A 15,616-nucleotide genomic window follows, 5' to 3' on the forward strand; every position below is an offset into this window, starting at 1 on the left:
AACACTTCGAAAATTCAATCTATAAATTGAAACAAAACTTCTATAAGAAAAAACAAGTTAAAGCACCAACAACCATGTAGAGAAACAAGTGAAACAACACTCACACAAGCTAAATAACAAAAAGGGACAAAAAAAGAGGCAAAAGAAGACAAAAGCAAAACTCAACTCGAAAAGCACGACGATCACACTGAAAGCTCCTTGATCTCCTCAAGAATGCTAGAGGTCCAATATCGAGTGTGAAAATTAGCTCTAGCAATGTCAATTAAATAGATTTTGTCAAGTTAGGGTTTATGATGTGCATGCCTAAAATCAAGGAAAAAGCAACACTTAGCGAAAGTTTCTAAAAATAAAGCAAGTGTCTCCTTCGGGATACTAAAAATAGATCCATATTTTTTGGGGATGCTTTTTGTTTTTTTTCTTTTATGGGGGGGATTTTCCATGCACACTGTTGGGAAATATAGTGTAGTTCTGGGAACTGAGCAACTTTCTAGCTCGGTGCACTACGCAGTTTTTAAGCTCAGTGAGGGTTACGCAATTTATGGGCTCAATAGTGGGTTGCCTCGTCATGATTGTGCATTTCTAGAGCTCAAGGCTCAATGGCATCCAATACTTCATAATTCCCAATAGCAAGGCTAGTTTCCCTCAAGAATTGACAGTTTTATGGGTGTTGACTATGTTCGACCTACCAACATTTAGGCGATCTCCCCGATATGAAGTCTTAACTAGACCTCACACCATCTGGTGTATGATTCTCATCATGTTTTATGGCTCGATTTCCATTATCTTAAAGATATACCTTAGCTCTTACTTGTCAACACATTAGTCTAGTGGTTTACCTTGTCTTCAAACAGTGAGGTTCATGTGCCTGGTGAGTGTTTAGTGTTGCTTGTGTCAAGGTTCTTTCACTGCAGAGGGAGAGGGTGAAAGTGAGTCTCAAGTCGAAAGGGAATAGTCCCAACTCTATTAGAGACACACAATATAGTAGGACATGTGCATCTTCTAGTAGAGTAGTCCACATGGATGCAACAATCACAAACACAAAGTGAATAGATAGCACGTACAACACCCAGTGGAATAATGCACATGAGTGCGACAGTCATTATAACAAGTTTACAAGAATGATTCTATCAAGTGTCCAATGGAATAGTCCACACGGTTGAGACAACGTTAACAACTGATACAACAAATTTCCAACAGCATATGCACTAAAACAACCAAAATAGTTCAACTATCTTAGTACAAGTTAAAGCAACATGCATTGCAAGTGTCCAAAGAATAGTCTTACAAACAAATACAATACATGTGTGAAAATGTGTTGGCCTATTAATAGAATTCTGAATTAAGCGAAAGTTCCAAGACACATTTGTACACCATACATCACTAACCCCGATAGCGAGGTGTTGGAGCCACTGCTCGCTCCTCAGAGAAAAGATTACAAACTCTCAAGGCTATGTTGGAGGAGCCAAGGTGAAAAGTCCTTTGCATGTACAAATGAGGGGCATATATAGCCAAGGTTCAAACTATCCCTTGTGACTGTTTGAATTCCCTCATGAATATTTGACTCACATGAATCTTCAACTTAATTAACTCTTTGACTTCATCTGTGGGTCTCTTGGACTTCCACGTTACATTACATTGATTACACAGTTATCACCCAAAGTAGTGATGTGGCCAAGGCGACTCATGACAAAAATCAACATGACACTGCTGGTATGCACATGCTAGATGTGTTGTTCATGTCGAGATGTTGTGTTTTTGAGTGATGAGTGTGCCCGTGGTGTAATATAGCTTCACATCCACATGGAAGAGTGCACAGATTCTTCAATGTTCTTGGTGTTCTCTTGATAGTTCATGCATGTGCATGTGTCTCCTTTGCTTGCTACTTGGTACGCTTCATGTGTTCGTCCATTTGCGAAGAAGTCTCCTAGCATGCACTCCTTATTCATCCCATTAGTCATCGCACCATGTCTCATCCATGTACCTGTTTCGTCAATCACTCATGGCAAGATGACATCAAATCCATAAATCCCCTAGTCTACCGTGATGCATCACTTTTCGCTTTTGGGTGCAGGTGACTGGGAGAGAAGACAAGGTTCGGAAGCTACATAGAGCACATTTTAGGTCAGTATGGGGGCTCTGGGGCACTGTCAAGAAAAATTGCATAGAGGTCACTTGGAGGCTGGGATGAGCAGTCTGGAATAGCAATGAAATTCTACAGGATCTAGCTTAGCTGGGAGGTAGAACTGCGTAATTTTTTAAGGAAGGAAATGTGGGCAGCAGGGAGGACATTGGAAGTGAAAACTATACAGATTCTCAGGGGAGGATGGGAGCGGGCTGCGGGAGCTTGCTGGCCAAAACGACGTAGAATTGGGAGGGAAGAATGTAAGACATGTCTACGCAATTTCTAGGCTGAGCAAGGTGTCAAGCAGCTAATGGACAGTCCAAGAAAACTACGAAATTTTCAAGAGGAGCAGCAGGTCAGCTGATAGGGGAAATAACTGATAGAATTGTGCAATTTTCAGAGATAGTGTATTGACAAGAAGCAGGTACTTTTCCATCATGTCTGTGAAATTTCTTCAATCAGTGAAGCTAGGCATGCTGATAGCTTCTACACAACTATTTTGAGGAGTGAAGCCCAGGGTCATTGCTCGGTCAAACTCTCTAGTTGACGAGAAAGATTCTTGATGGATTAGCTTGTGGGTAGCATAGATTGATATGGCTTATTAGGAAACTTATGTGTTGTTCTTGGTGGAAGTCAGTAAAGTCGATTCCTAGATTATGCAATGCAGACTACCTGCAAGGCAGCTTCAAGCTCTACGCAATTTTGGGTAGGAGTACTTGGTCATTGAGGGTTGAGACTGGGCAATGCAGCTCGGTGGAAGTTCGACTGATGGAGGGTGGTCCGGTAAATAGGTCTTCGGTAATAGGGTTAAGTGTGTGAGCAAGTGAACTAGTGTATACATGACCTTGTGAACCCACACTCAACATGACTTGGTGACAAGACAACTTGAGCAAACAAGACAAATATGCTTAGTGTGAATTACTGTGGGACTGTCTAATGATGAAAGCAGCAAGTGTGACACTTCGGACATACCTTCAGGTGATTATGACGACACTTGTGCGATAGTTCTTACAACATTGTGTGTGAGTGTGATAGATGTTTACATAGCCAACAAAACTCATACACAAACCTTCAACATCACCAGAACAAGGTCGTAAGAATGACATAACAATCAACATGCCAAAGATGACAGTTGGACAAATGAGTGAAAAGGAAGCAAGACATGTATAAGAAACACGTGAAAGGACATTTTGTGTTTGCACACATGCATGTTATTGAGGACATGATGGTATGAGAATGAAAAGCAATCTTGCAAACTCAACTAAGAGGTGTACTTTGAAAGGTGTTCTTTACTTGCCATACTTACCCTCGAGGTTATCATGCATCCTACAGAGTTTGCATGTGGTCCTGATATTTTCCATTACTTGGTCTCTTGGTCCTTCTCCCTGACTCTTTGGGAGCCATCTCAGCATGTCACCCTTTCATATAGTCACTGGGCGATGGATCAACATGGTTTCAGCAGGAAGTGACTGTCATCGAGATGACCCCTTAGAAGGCCCATCTGCACAATTTCTGCATGCAAGACGAACACAACAACTTGGACAACACATTGTAGTTTTAAGGAACATGACATTGCTTCAGGATGGGGGTGTTTCCAGGAAAACTAGTGTCTTTTCGATCTGCTAGTCCCACTAGGATTGGTAGCTATCCTAGAAACAAACAATCAAAGCAATTTGCGATTTCCTTTATGTATGATAGATAAGAGAGAAGCAAAGGGACCAACCTGGATCTTCTGCTTGACTCCTTGCTTGATTTCTCTCTCCCTTGATAGAGCTTGCACCTCTTCTCCTACTTATCCCACTCAGTGAATACCTATAGAGACAAAGTAACAAAACACCATCAAAGCATCTCGATCTATTATATCATAAACAATGCAGAATCAGAAATACATTGAACATACAATGGCATTCACAAATAACAACATTCACAAATACACGATTGTATGGAGGAAAACTCAAAGAACTTTATTAATAATAGAAGGGAGAATTACAACCCAGCTGTCTAATCTAATTTCATCCTCCCAGCATCAAAGCCCTCTTCAACTCATGAAAAGCAAGATCACCCAACAATACAATGCCTTTTCTCAAAGACAAACTACCAACACTTCCTTACAAATTACCAAATTCCAACCTCTAGATCTCTCAGATGAGGGATCGATTTATAGATGTCTGCAAGGGTGTGAGTCATCTCTGGTTTTTTTATTAGTGTCATTCCACTTGTTGTTCTTGGTTCCACTTGGATATTTTTTGGATCTCTTACTCATCCCTAGGCGAATTCAGAGAGGCAAGTGTCATAGCAGAAGTTTTTGGAAGATTCCATGAGCATCCACTTAGCAAACTGTCTCATAAATTTCTCCATCCTCTTTCATCACACACCACAGAAGGCCTCTTCAGTGTGCATCACACCTAGCTAGTGTAGAAGTCAGTATGCATCACACCATGACAGTGGAGCAGTCAGTATGGTCCAGTTTTGGCCAGTTTTGAGTGGTTTTTTAGGTGGAACTTTTGGGGAATGATGTAATCAGTTCACCATGATCCTTTAGGGTATGAAACAATACTTTTAGGGGTTAAAGAGCCCTTGGTTTATTTACATATAAGATTGGGGTTGCAATGCCCAAATATGTCTATAACAATTGCCCCCTAAAGCATGAAATCGTAAATCTTTTGATGTCGGGTGAAATGCTTTATCATGAGGATCTGAGGTATTCGAACTAGAAGGTGACCTGTATAGGATACAATACAATACATCATCATCATATTATTTTCATGATCTAGCTGAGGTGGCCATTCCCATGCTTAGCTTTATAAATTCATTTTCATGTACATAGGATAGATAATTGTCTGTAGTTGGAGATTGGTGATTCTTCATATAAAGAGTCATCTTCCCTAGCTTAGATGACTATCTTTGCAGCTTCTGTGTACATTTGGTGTCTTTATATCCCTAATTATATCACAACCTAGATGGATAAAACTAGATCCAGGGTCTTCAAACTCATTCAATCTTCACCCGATGTACAAGTCGATCCATGTAAAAAGATGTCTTGCAGTTCAACATGGAAAGACATCGCCTGATTACCATCCAATAATGTAAGCTGTTAACAGGCGCGAAAGGAATCACTGATAATTATAATGACCCACAAGGTACCACAGTACAATTCATGTGGTGTGAATATATGATCTGATGTCGAACACCACATAAAATCTTTCAGTCGAAGGCCATTGATGTAAACCTATCGCCGGAAGTGAGAAACTTGCCATTGAGGCATGCAAGCTTCAAAGTACTGAAAGGGTTGTTTCTAAGTCAACTTCTTGGATAATGAGCTGATGTCAACAAGAAGTGACCCATTGTAGGAGGGCCTTAATGTATCCCACATCTACAACATGAAACAAAGCAAATGATTTTCTGGAGGTGAAAACGATCTGATGATATAAGGTTCAGGAATGGCGGTCATGAAAAATGGAGGGTGAAGGTATTGCAGTGGATGAGGCATTAACTAGATGGTGAATTCTCTGAATGACTTCTCTTGAACATATCGGCGACACTAATATGGATTGGTAGCATTAACCCCAAAAGATGGATGGTATGGAGGACCAATGGTGATATGACCGGTGAACGGAATAACCCAACCCGACTCAATCATGGTGATGGAGTGAAAGTGTCATGTTCAAGAGCGACCTGCTACCAATAAAATTCTTCAAGTTTTCTTCCCTTTTTTCCCCAGTCATTTCTGACCAGTACCGATTTATTTTTTTCAAGCTTGAGGAGGATAACATATGCTTGTTCTATAATTTTCCCTTCAGGAAAACCTTTCGCTATGTTTAGCAAGTCTAACGACAGTAAAACTCGTTCTTGTCTGGGTGGACAAGTTTATCGCTATTGTTTTAGCGAGTTTAATGACAAAGATAACTCAGTCCTTTTCATTTTTAGAGAGTTTGAAAAGGGATGAAAAGGAAACTCCAGTAGTTCTTTTTCGTAGCATAATCCCTTAAGTCCGAAAAAGATTAAAATAATACAAAAGGGATGAGTTTTCGATAACTTTAGCGAGCCAAAAAGACAAGCGCTTGAACTTTTTCATGAGATAATCCCTCAGGTCTGAAAATTTTAAAATATACAGGAGGGATGGCACTTCCAATCACTTTAGCGAGCTGGAAAGGCCAATAGCTCGACAATCTTTTCATATTTAGCAAGTCTGAAAAGAGTTTAAAGGAGACTCGTTTTTTGAGGAACAAGTGGCATTTAGGGTAGCGACTGGTTCTAGGTAATCTTGGAACTTCTCAAAACATGGTGATTTGAAGAGGGTGGCTAATAGGACCACTCATTGTAGCTATTCCTTAAAAAGGTAAACAATCAAGTGGAAGTGTATGATCAGCCAAAAGAATGGAGGTGATGGCAGGAACATAACCAAGGTTCAAAAGCTGATGTAAGGGCAATCACAAAGGTTATTTACCGAAGGTGGGTTCATTTTTTAACGAGCTCAAACTCTTGGGAACATATGCTTATTGGTAGGTTTATTTTTTAATGAGCTTGAACCATATGATAACATTGCTCATTTGGTAGGTTCATTTTTTAACGAGCTTGAACCTTGCAGAAACATTGCTTATGGTGGTAGGTTTATTTTTTAACAAGATTGAACCATGCGATAACATTGCTCATTTGGCAGGTTTATTTTTTAATGAGCTTGAACCTTGTGGAAACATTGCTCATTGAAGTGTTCTCCTTTTATGCGAACTAGAAATGACCAAACCAAAAGCTAGAAACACTAAGAAAAGCTAAGAAGCTACTGAGGTTAGGTAGGATGGTTTCATCAGCAATTAGACAAAACACTTCCTTTGCTTCATCCATAGAATATATGAAGGTGAATGGTGTGTCGGACTAATCATCTGACCTCAGGAGTTAAAAACTAAAAAGCTAAAAAGCTAAAAAAAACTAGGAAATGAAATTGGTTGTTTTTAGCTTGCATAAAAAGGTTTGCATGCCCCCAGCATGATGAAAAGGATAGTCTCCAGTAGTTATATGGAAACTTATTATGGTTATGCAGGATGGTTTCATCTGCGGAACAGAAAAAACACTTCCTGCACTTCATCCGCAAAATAGACAAATGTGAAAGGTATCCCAGACCAATCACATAACCTACAAGGAGACCTATTTTTTCAGCTGGTTTCAGTCGCCTAAGAAGACCAGGGTGCATGCCCCCTAAGCTTTGTTACATTCACCAGAATAATCGCGGTAATTAGGTGGATGGAATGAAGGTTGAAGAGACATTCTCGATGCAAAAGGACCATTTAGGGATGATGTTTGACTTGAAGCCGTGTTTGAACCAGGAAATGAAAGCTGGTCAACAGTGACAATTTTTCATTCGTGCGGGAAACACATCACTCGAAAGAGTGTTGAAACAATAGCCTCCATGTTGTAAACATAGTCACGTCCGAGGAGTAGATTGTAATCTAATGGTCCTTGGACTACCATCACGTTTGAGTGAACGGTTTTCCTTCCCAAAGTTATCAGTAACTTAGAAAGGATCCCTAACGGTCGACTGGTTCCTTTGTTAAAGCTTGACAAATTCTATGTAATAGGCATAAGCGATGGTGAACCAAGCACTTTCCAAGCAGTTGAGGAAAGGATACTCACTGAAGCCCCTTCATCTACGATGGTGCCAAACACGATCATTTTGTAAACTTGTACTATGATCTGGAATGGTACATTAGAAGGAAGGCAGGATCTTGCTAGTCGATTCCAATCGAAGGAAGCGATTAGACTGCTTGGAGGGGGTACTGAATAAATGGTTGAATTAACCCCTTGAGTCACGGGAACTGGGAGATTCTCTTCCTGTTGTGAAGGAACGAGCGGATTGCCCCCAAGTTCATCGGACTCTGAAGTAACAAAACGAATTTGAACAGTATCGTACTTACTCTCTTTGGGAGTGGTATCATCTAAAGGTGGACCTTCTGAAGGCAAAACTGGGTCGACTACCATTTCAACCTGTTGACTTTGGTCTGATATGGAGTCAGAAGATTCCCTCTCAACGATAGATGTTTCGACCAACGGTTCAGTTAAGTGAGTCGGATTTTCAACTAGTAAAGGATTTGAGGTGAGTTTCTCGTATCCAGATGGAAGTCACTGCCTTGAAGCAGGACGATTACGCAAGACTTTTTTGGCCTCATCCAAAAAGGGACAACAGGGAAGGTGATGGCCCTCTTCGCATAATCCACATCGAATATTGACCGTTCCTTTCTTTCCATGAACTTCATTTTCACTAGTTGATGGTGTGCTATCAACGTGATCACTAGAGGTTGATGACACCGGATGGTGTGAACGGGGAGACCATTCTCTCAAGATTCGTGGAAGTTAAGGAAAATCTCGATGAAAATGGTTTCCTCTACAAATTACACAAGGATATTTGGGAGATTTGGTATGCGGATTTTCACCAGATGATTCTTGGTTGCCCCCTTACTTAACTGACTTCTTCTTCTTCTTCTCCTTCCCTTTCTTCTTCTTCTCAGCTACATGGTTACTAGTATCACTATTTTCACCAAGCGAAGAGGAAGAAGGGGAGGTAGAAACAAACGAAGAAGGAGGTGGAGGGTCAACTTCAGTATCAACTAGTTGCTGATTTAACTGCTGAGGAATCATGTTATTTTGAACCACAGGGGTCGAGAATAGCCACACTGGCAGGCGAATAGTCAGACCTGGCAGAGACAATGTGGCCATATGAGGACCACCAATATTTCCCAAAGATGAAAATGGACTAGGATTCCCCTCAAGAGGGATTCCATGATTGGTGGACTCCATTATCTCAACTTAAGATCAACGAAGGAATAGGAATGTTATTCCAAATTTAATAAATTTTTAATGACGCTTTGACACAACTTTGCTTTTTCAATTTTTAAGAGTCAATAAAAAGCTAAAGATGACTCTAGTCCCCTTTGATTTTTAATGAGCCTGAAGTGACACGTGCTCAAATGGACCTTTTCTTTTAATGAGTCAAAAAGGAACGAAAGTGACTACTCTGGAGATTTGGACAGAGGGATTACCAAACCAATCGCAAAACTACAAAATACACCTTGGTGATAAATTAAATAGAAATTACCAAGGACTTATGTATGGCAGTCAATCTTCCTGAATGTTGTGTTCAGTGCATTGCGATCGATAGGGCGGCAAACACAACTTCCTATGGATAAAGGATATAAGCCTATTGTGGTCTCCCAATATATACTCGATGGTATGGGGAGCACAAGTCCGTGCTAGCACTTGTCGTATCAAAGAGGAGGAATCACCCAACCTTCGATGAAAATGATAGTTACTAGATTTTACGATGCCGGAACACGTCTCTAGCCTAGACCTCTAGATGTGTTGCGTTAGGTTCCAAAGTGTTGTTAAGTTCATTGAAATTTATTTTAGAGTTGATCTTGTTTAGAATTTTTCCTTTCAAGGTTCACCGCATGATGTAGATGTAAAATTCCTAAATATGCAATCTAAAATGATAAACAATCATTGTTTATTTTTAGCAATGAAAATCCTAGCTACTAAGGAAAGAATATTACGATTCTTTCAAACAAAGAGCAAAGAGCACACACTAAATGCACTTTTCCTAAATCATTTTTCGCACATAGTCTAAATGCAAATGCAAATGCATGTATTTGTTTTTTCGTTCTCTTTAATGTGAAAAATGCCAAAAAGGAAAACTAAGTATAGATCTGAAATATTTCTTCAAAGCGACATTTCGACAATTTCTTTTCAAAATAGAAAGGAAGACTTAAACGACACTTCTCAGTTTCGAATAGAAAATTATTTCAATGCTTCAAAATATCAACAAATCAAATCAAATACATGACAAAAAGTTCAATCGACTATCCAAGGAAGGAAGACTCAATGACACTTCTCTTCTTGATACAAAATGATAGTTATGACACTTTTTTGCACTAAAACAATAGTTCGATTTAAGCAACTTTTTGACAAAGGATTGAAAATGATGGACAAATACATAAAAACATTTGCTAATCCTAATCAGTGGAGGCTGAACTATGTAAATCAAGGAGGCTTTAGCAATGAGATACTATTCATAAGCAGTAAAACAATTGAACAGAGATGAAAACATGGACAAAAAACCCAAATTTCAAGGAGAGAAATAGGATTACTCAATCATCACACCTGTGCTTCACATAAACAGGGATGCATCTCATCTTCTACACTCGGGAAGTGCAATGCATACTGGTTTCTAGTGACAGACAGTGTGATGGGCCAGGGAGCGCAACTGAGGCGGGTTTTGGCACAAATTTGCAGCTAAATTCAGTGAGTTAAGATGAGCTATTATGGACAGTAAAGAACAAAGTACAAGGGTATAATCTTGGAAGGTTATTGAGCTACCAATAGGGCATCTAGAATGCTTCTAAGTTAGATGTTTAAATCATAAACTAAACTGGAGATTGACTGAAGCATCATTCATCTACTTTGCAATTGCAGAGCAAGAGTAGTTCGAAGGCTATCTGGCTAAATTTAGGCTCCATCTATAGTTTATAAAACAAACAATCAACAAAAAACAAACAAACTATTCGATCCCCAGTGGAGTCGCCATTTTGTTTCCAGGAAAACTAGTGTTTTTTCAATCTGTTAGTCCCACTAGAATTGGTAGCTATCCTAGAAACAAACAATCAAAGCAATTTGTGATTTCCTTTATGTATGATAGATAAGAGAGAAGCAAAGGGACCAACCTAGATCTTTCGCTTGACTCCTTGCTTGATTTCTCTCTCCCTTGATAGAGCTTGTGCCTCTTCTCCTACTTATCCCACTTAGTCAATACTCGTAGAGACAAAGTAACAAAACACCATCAAAGCATCTCGATCTATTATATCATAAACAATGCAGAATCAGAAATACATTGAACATACAATGGCATTCACAAATAACAACATTCACAAATACATGATTGTATGGAGGAAAACTCAAAGAACTTTATTAATAATTGTCACACGGAAAGAGTCAATCTTGCGGACAAGATCGACCTCCCTAGTATCTAAAGATATTTAGCGACAAGCACAGCAATAAAACCCTATCTTTCCCTAAATATGCAATTAAAATAGAAGTAAACAGGTGTTTAAGGCCTACCTTAGGTCCAATGCGAGTTTGTAGCAGTCAAGCCCCTTTGATCCAAATGAGCTCCTTGAAGTAAAACCTGCATACACAAACAAGCAAACAAATTACATAGCACCTGAAAAACCAATATAATAAAGCATATCCATCATAATGACCAAGGAATTTATGAAACAAATTACATATAACAATTTGTTGAGAAAAATGAGCTTAATTGTATTAACTTGAAACAAGAAGAACTTTACAACCTGTGCCTTGGTGCTGTACAAGTTCCTCCCAGGGTCCAGCAAGAAGTTTCCTCTACTTTGACAAGCTCACTCACTTCCCAATGAAGCCAAAAAGGTATGTGATCTCTCCTCTCAAGCTTAATTAGGGAGTCTTAATTTCACCAGCATTTACCCTTAGGAATGTTCAGCTTTCAACCTCCTCTGCAACTGGCCCAATGCCTTAATTTATAGTGCTTTGTGGGGAAGTTAGCAGGTCCACCTTAAAGGTATAAGCTCCTCTTTCAAAGGGATAACTCCTCTCATCAAGGGATTAGTTCCTCCTCTATTGGGATGCATGAATCACCTAAGAGCGAACAATCCACGTCAAACAACCTTCTAGAATCCTCTAGAATCAACCACAAGTAAGTTTTTTGAAGTTAAACTTGTGCCTTTTGATTTTTATAGGGGTCCGCACCCATCCCTTTACATACAGTGCGGGCAGGTTCGTAGGTAACATGAACTTGGGGTGCGGGACTGCAGGCAACAGTAGGAGAAAGTGCGGAACCAGAGTTTTATTGATTTTTAAAGGACTTTCTCTCATTTTTGAAGCTTGACATGAGGAGCTAAGGTATTAGACTTGCCAAGGAGGACAGTATGGTTGTTGAGGGACCCATACTGACTGCAAATAGTCATGGTGACAGATTTTTGTGTAACAGATTGCCCCCTAAAGTGTGAAGTCTGTAGTAGATAAGGGTTTCATATATCATCTAGGAAGAGTGAAGTACTTTATCATTTCAAGTATTATCTTGTGGAGAGCCCGGTTGGAACCTATAAACATTCAACACAAAATATATATATGAGATCATATCATCGCTGAGGTAGGCATTCCCATACTCAGATCAAAACTAACTAACAAATTGACTACTGCTCTGATACAAGAATGATCTTACAATACATCATAATCATAGACACATGTAGACATAGTATGGGTGCAGCCATCTGTTTATAATTTTGTCTACAGTATAATGAATACAAAACTCCTCGTAGCCTGGATGGCGGAAACTAGATCCACGGTCTTGATTTCTACTTCCCGAAATAGTACGATTCTATCCATGCGAATGAATTTGTTGAAGTCGAACATGGTAGAAACCACTTGATTACTAGTCAATGATGTAAACTGTTAACAAGTGTGAGAGAAACCATCATTAATGTCAATGGCTCTCAAAGTACCTAGTACAATCCATGAGATGTGAACAGATGTGTTGATGTCGAACATATCACGGAGTCCTTCGATCGAAGGTCAATGATGTAACCTATCGTCGAGGGCGAGAAACCTACCATTGAGGCATGCAGATCCCAAGGTACTGATGATTTCTAGATCGTCTTTCTAGATAATGAGTTGAAGTCGATAGAAAGTGATATGTCGCAAGTAAGCTCACAACATGAAATCATATATCAAGTTGAAGAAATGTAGCTGCAAAGACTAACTCAGGGATGGTCAAGATGGATGACAAATATTTTGCAGATGAATGGCTGATTTACAAGACTCCTCTTGAACACATAACGACACAGCAGATGGTTTGGTGACAATTGACCCAAAGTTAATACCCAGAAACCGGCTGAAGATTTTCAATATGGTTTGATCAACTGTTAGGCAAAGGATTTCCCAACCCAGGTGAATGAAAAGTGTCGTGTTCAAGAGTGGTGATAAGGTTTTTCTAAGACAAAGTATACCAAACAGGCTCTTTTTCCTCTCTTTTCCCCCACCATTTCTGCAAGTACCTCTTTATTTTTGACAAGCTTGAGGAGGATAACATTTACTTGATTATAAGCTCATCCTCCGGATGAGTCCAACTTAGTTTACATTCGAACCCTAAGAAGGAGTGGTCCGTTCCTGTTTGTAATTGAACAAGTCCTTTACTGTTAAATTTTAACGAGTCCATTATAGGAAAAACTCGACGTTTTTCAATTTTAGGGAGTCTGAAAAACTTAAGAAAACTCCATGGTTGTCCTTTTTCGTAAGTTTGTGTCTCCCAAGCCTGAAAAAGTATAAAATAATACTTGAGAGAACCTCTTGATCTTTATGACCAAGGATTACTTTCATAATTAGTGTCTCTGATCTGAAAAGTAAAAAGCGATCAAGGGCATGTCGTTTTATTACCAATATCGAATTTGAAACGACAAAAATTCGGCAATCTTTTCGTGTTTTTTCGGTCAGAAAAGTGCTGTAAGAGGACCGTCTTTTTAGTTTTGTTTTAACGAGTTTAAAAAGAAAAACTCGGCGATCTTTTCACATTTTAGGAGTCAGAAAAGAGCTTAAAGATGACTCTGATGTTTTTTCCGTAAAAAATGATGAATTTTCCCTGAAAGATCCATTATCCTGCACAAAAGCCAACACATTACTCATACCTGTTTGAAATGGATAAAAATGCTTTGAAAAATACCTTTCCATAGTGAAAAATAAACAAATTAGCAATTCATTTATCCAAAAAACTCATAAAAAGGGCTTTTACCAATTCATTTTTACCGTTTGACTGTTGAGGTGAGAAAAAGGGCTTTTGGTCAGAAACTTCCCGTGAAGATTGCGGAAAATCCAACCGTCGGAATCGAACGCCATCTCTTCCAGGTAATCTACAACATCCTTCTCTTCATTTTCATCCATTTAGAATTCGTTTTTAGGCCCTTAATTTTATTTTTAGGAGGTTTTGTGGTTTGAAAAACCGCCCACCGGGGTCCGCAGGCACAGCACTGGGGACCCGCGGACCCCGACATTTTCGCAGTTAGGAAAATGTCGGGGGTCCGCACCTGCCCTTAAGGCAGCCTGCGTACCCACGCACTGTTCCTAAAGGCAGGGTGCGGACCCCGCGCAATGGGTTTTCAAACCCCAAAAACTCAAAAATGGACCAAATATTTTTGATTTCATGAATTCTAATATGCTTTTTATTGCATGTAGATTGTTTACCATGCTTGATTGGCGCGAGAGAGAGCACGAGGATGTTGATTTGGCCGCCATAAATCATCAACCGTCAATTGATGCTTTGAAGGCATGCGGCCTTTACAAATACTGGGCCATACCTGGCATGAGGGCCCAGGTGGACTTTCTAGAGTGGCTGGTAGAGAGATGGAACGTCCAGGACCAGTGCTTTTACATAGGTGGACACCAGCTCGAAATGGAGCCGGCAGATATTTATTTTCTCACTGGTTTGCCCAAGAGAGGCGAACACTTGACTCTATTCGGGACTAGGCCAGGTGGCCAGTCTGTCGATAGCCTCCGGCTAGAGTGGTGCAACGTTCAGACTCGGGAAAAGGGGATAGATATCAAAACTATATCCCGTCCTGAACTTATGGTCATTGCCTTCACAGTTACCAGACTTTGCGGGAGTGCCGCACTACACATTGCCACTGGATCCCAGATGCGGATGGCAGTTGATTGCTTTCGAGGCACCGTTTTCAACTGGTGCGATGCTGTGTTGGCCAACATAAAAGGCCAACTGACCAGAGCCAAAAACGGATAGCTGAAGACCTTTGGTTATGGGGCTTTAGTCGTGAGTTTTGGCTTGGAGAGGGTTCCGATGTTGATCCCGCAGCAGCTCACTGTTGAGGTTGGGCTTCCTCGAGAGCCCAAATTGATGCGATGGGTCGCGGTTATGGCCCGTCATCCTGATGAGGGGATGGAGGTTGTTCGATTCACTCCGGAGTACTTTCACTGGTTAGAGAACCAGGTATTTGCTATACAGGATTTTCCTTATGCCGGAGTTGATTTTCGTGGTGATCCGGACATGGCTCTTCCACCGGGAGAGCAATGGGATGATACAGGTAATCTCATTTTTCACAAATTTTTTAATTATCTATTTTTTTTGTTTTTATGTCATCTCAAAATTGATAGTAAAATTTTCCAAATGCAGATGTAGGCCCATGGCGTCCAGCCAATCTCCGGCCTTACGAGAGGAGACAACCAGTTGCAGCGGCACCGGCCCCACAGGACGAGGCCACAGAGACTTTGGCCGAGTTGGAGAGTCATCTGGAGCGTCTGACAGCAGACATACCGGAGACCACTATAGATGATATTCCTATTAGGCTTCAGCGCTATGTGGTCGGGGTCCCAGGACCTTTTAGGAGGTTCTTGTGTAGGGTGGCCCGTACAGTGGTTTCATACCGAGATCATCACCAGTGATTGGATGGTCGCTTTGTAGACACATAT

This window comes from Pinus tabuliformis, chromosome 2_2 (genome assembly GCF_031772625.1).
Source record: "Pinus tabuliformis cultivar Carrire ecotype Pingquan chromosome 2_2, CPIR1, whole genome shotgun sequence".
NCBI lineage: Eukaryota > Viridiplantae > Streptophyta > Pinopsida > Pinales > Pinaceae > Pinus > Pinus tabuliformis.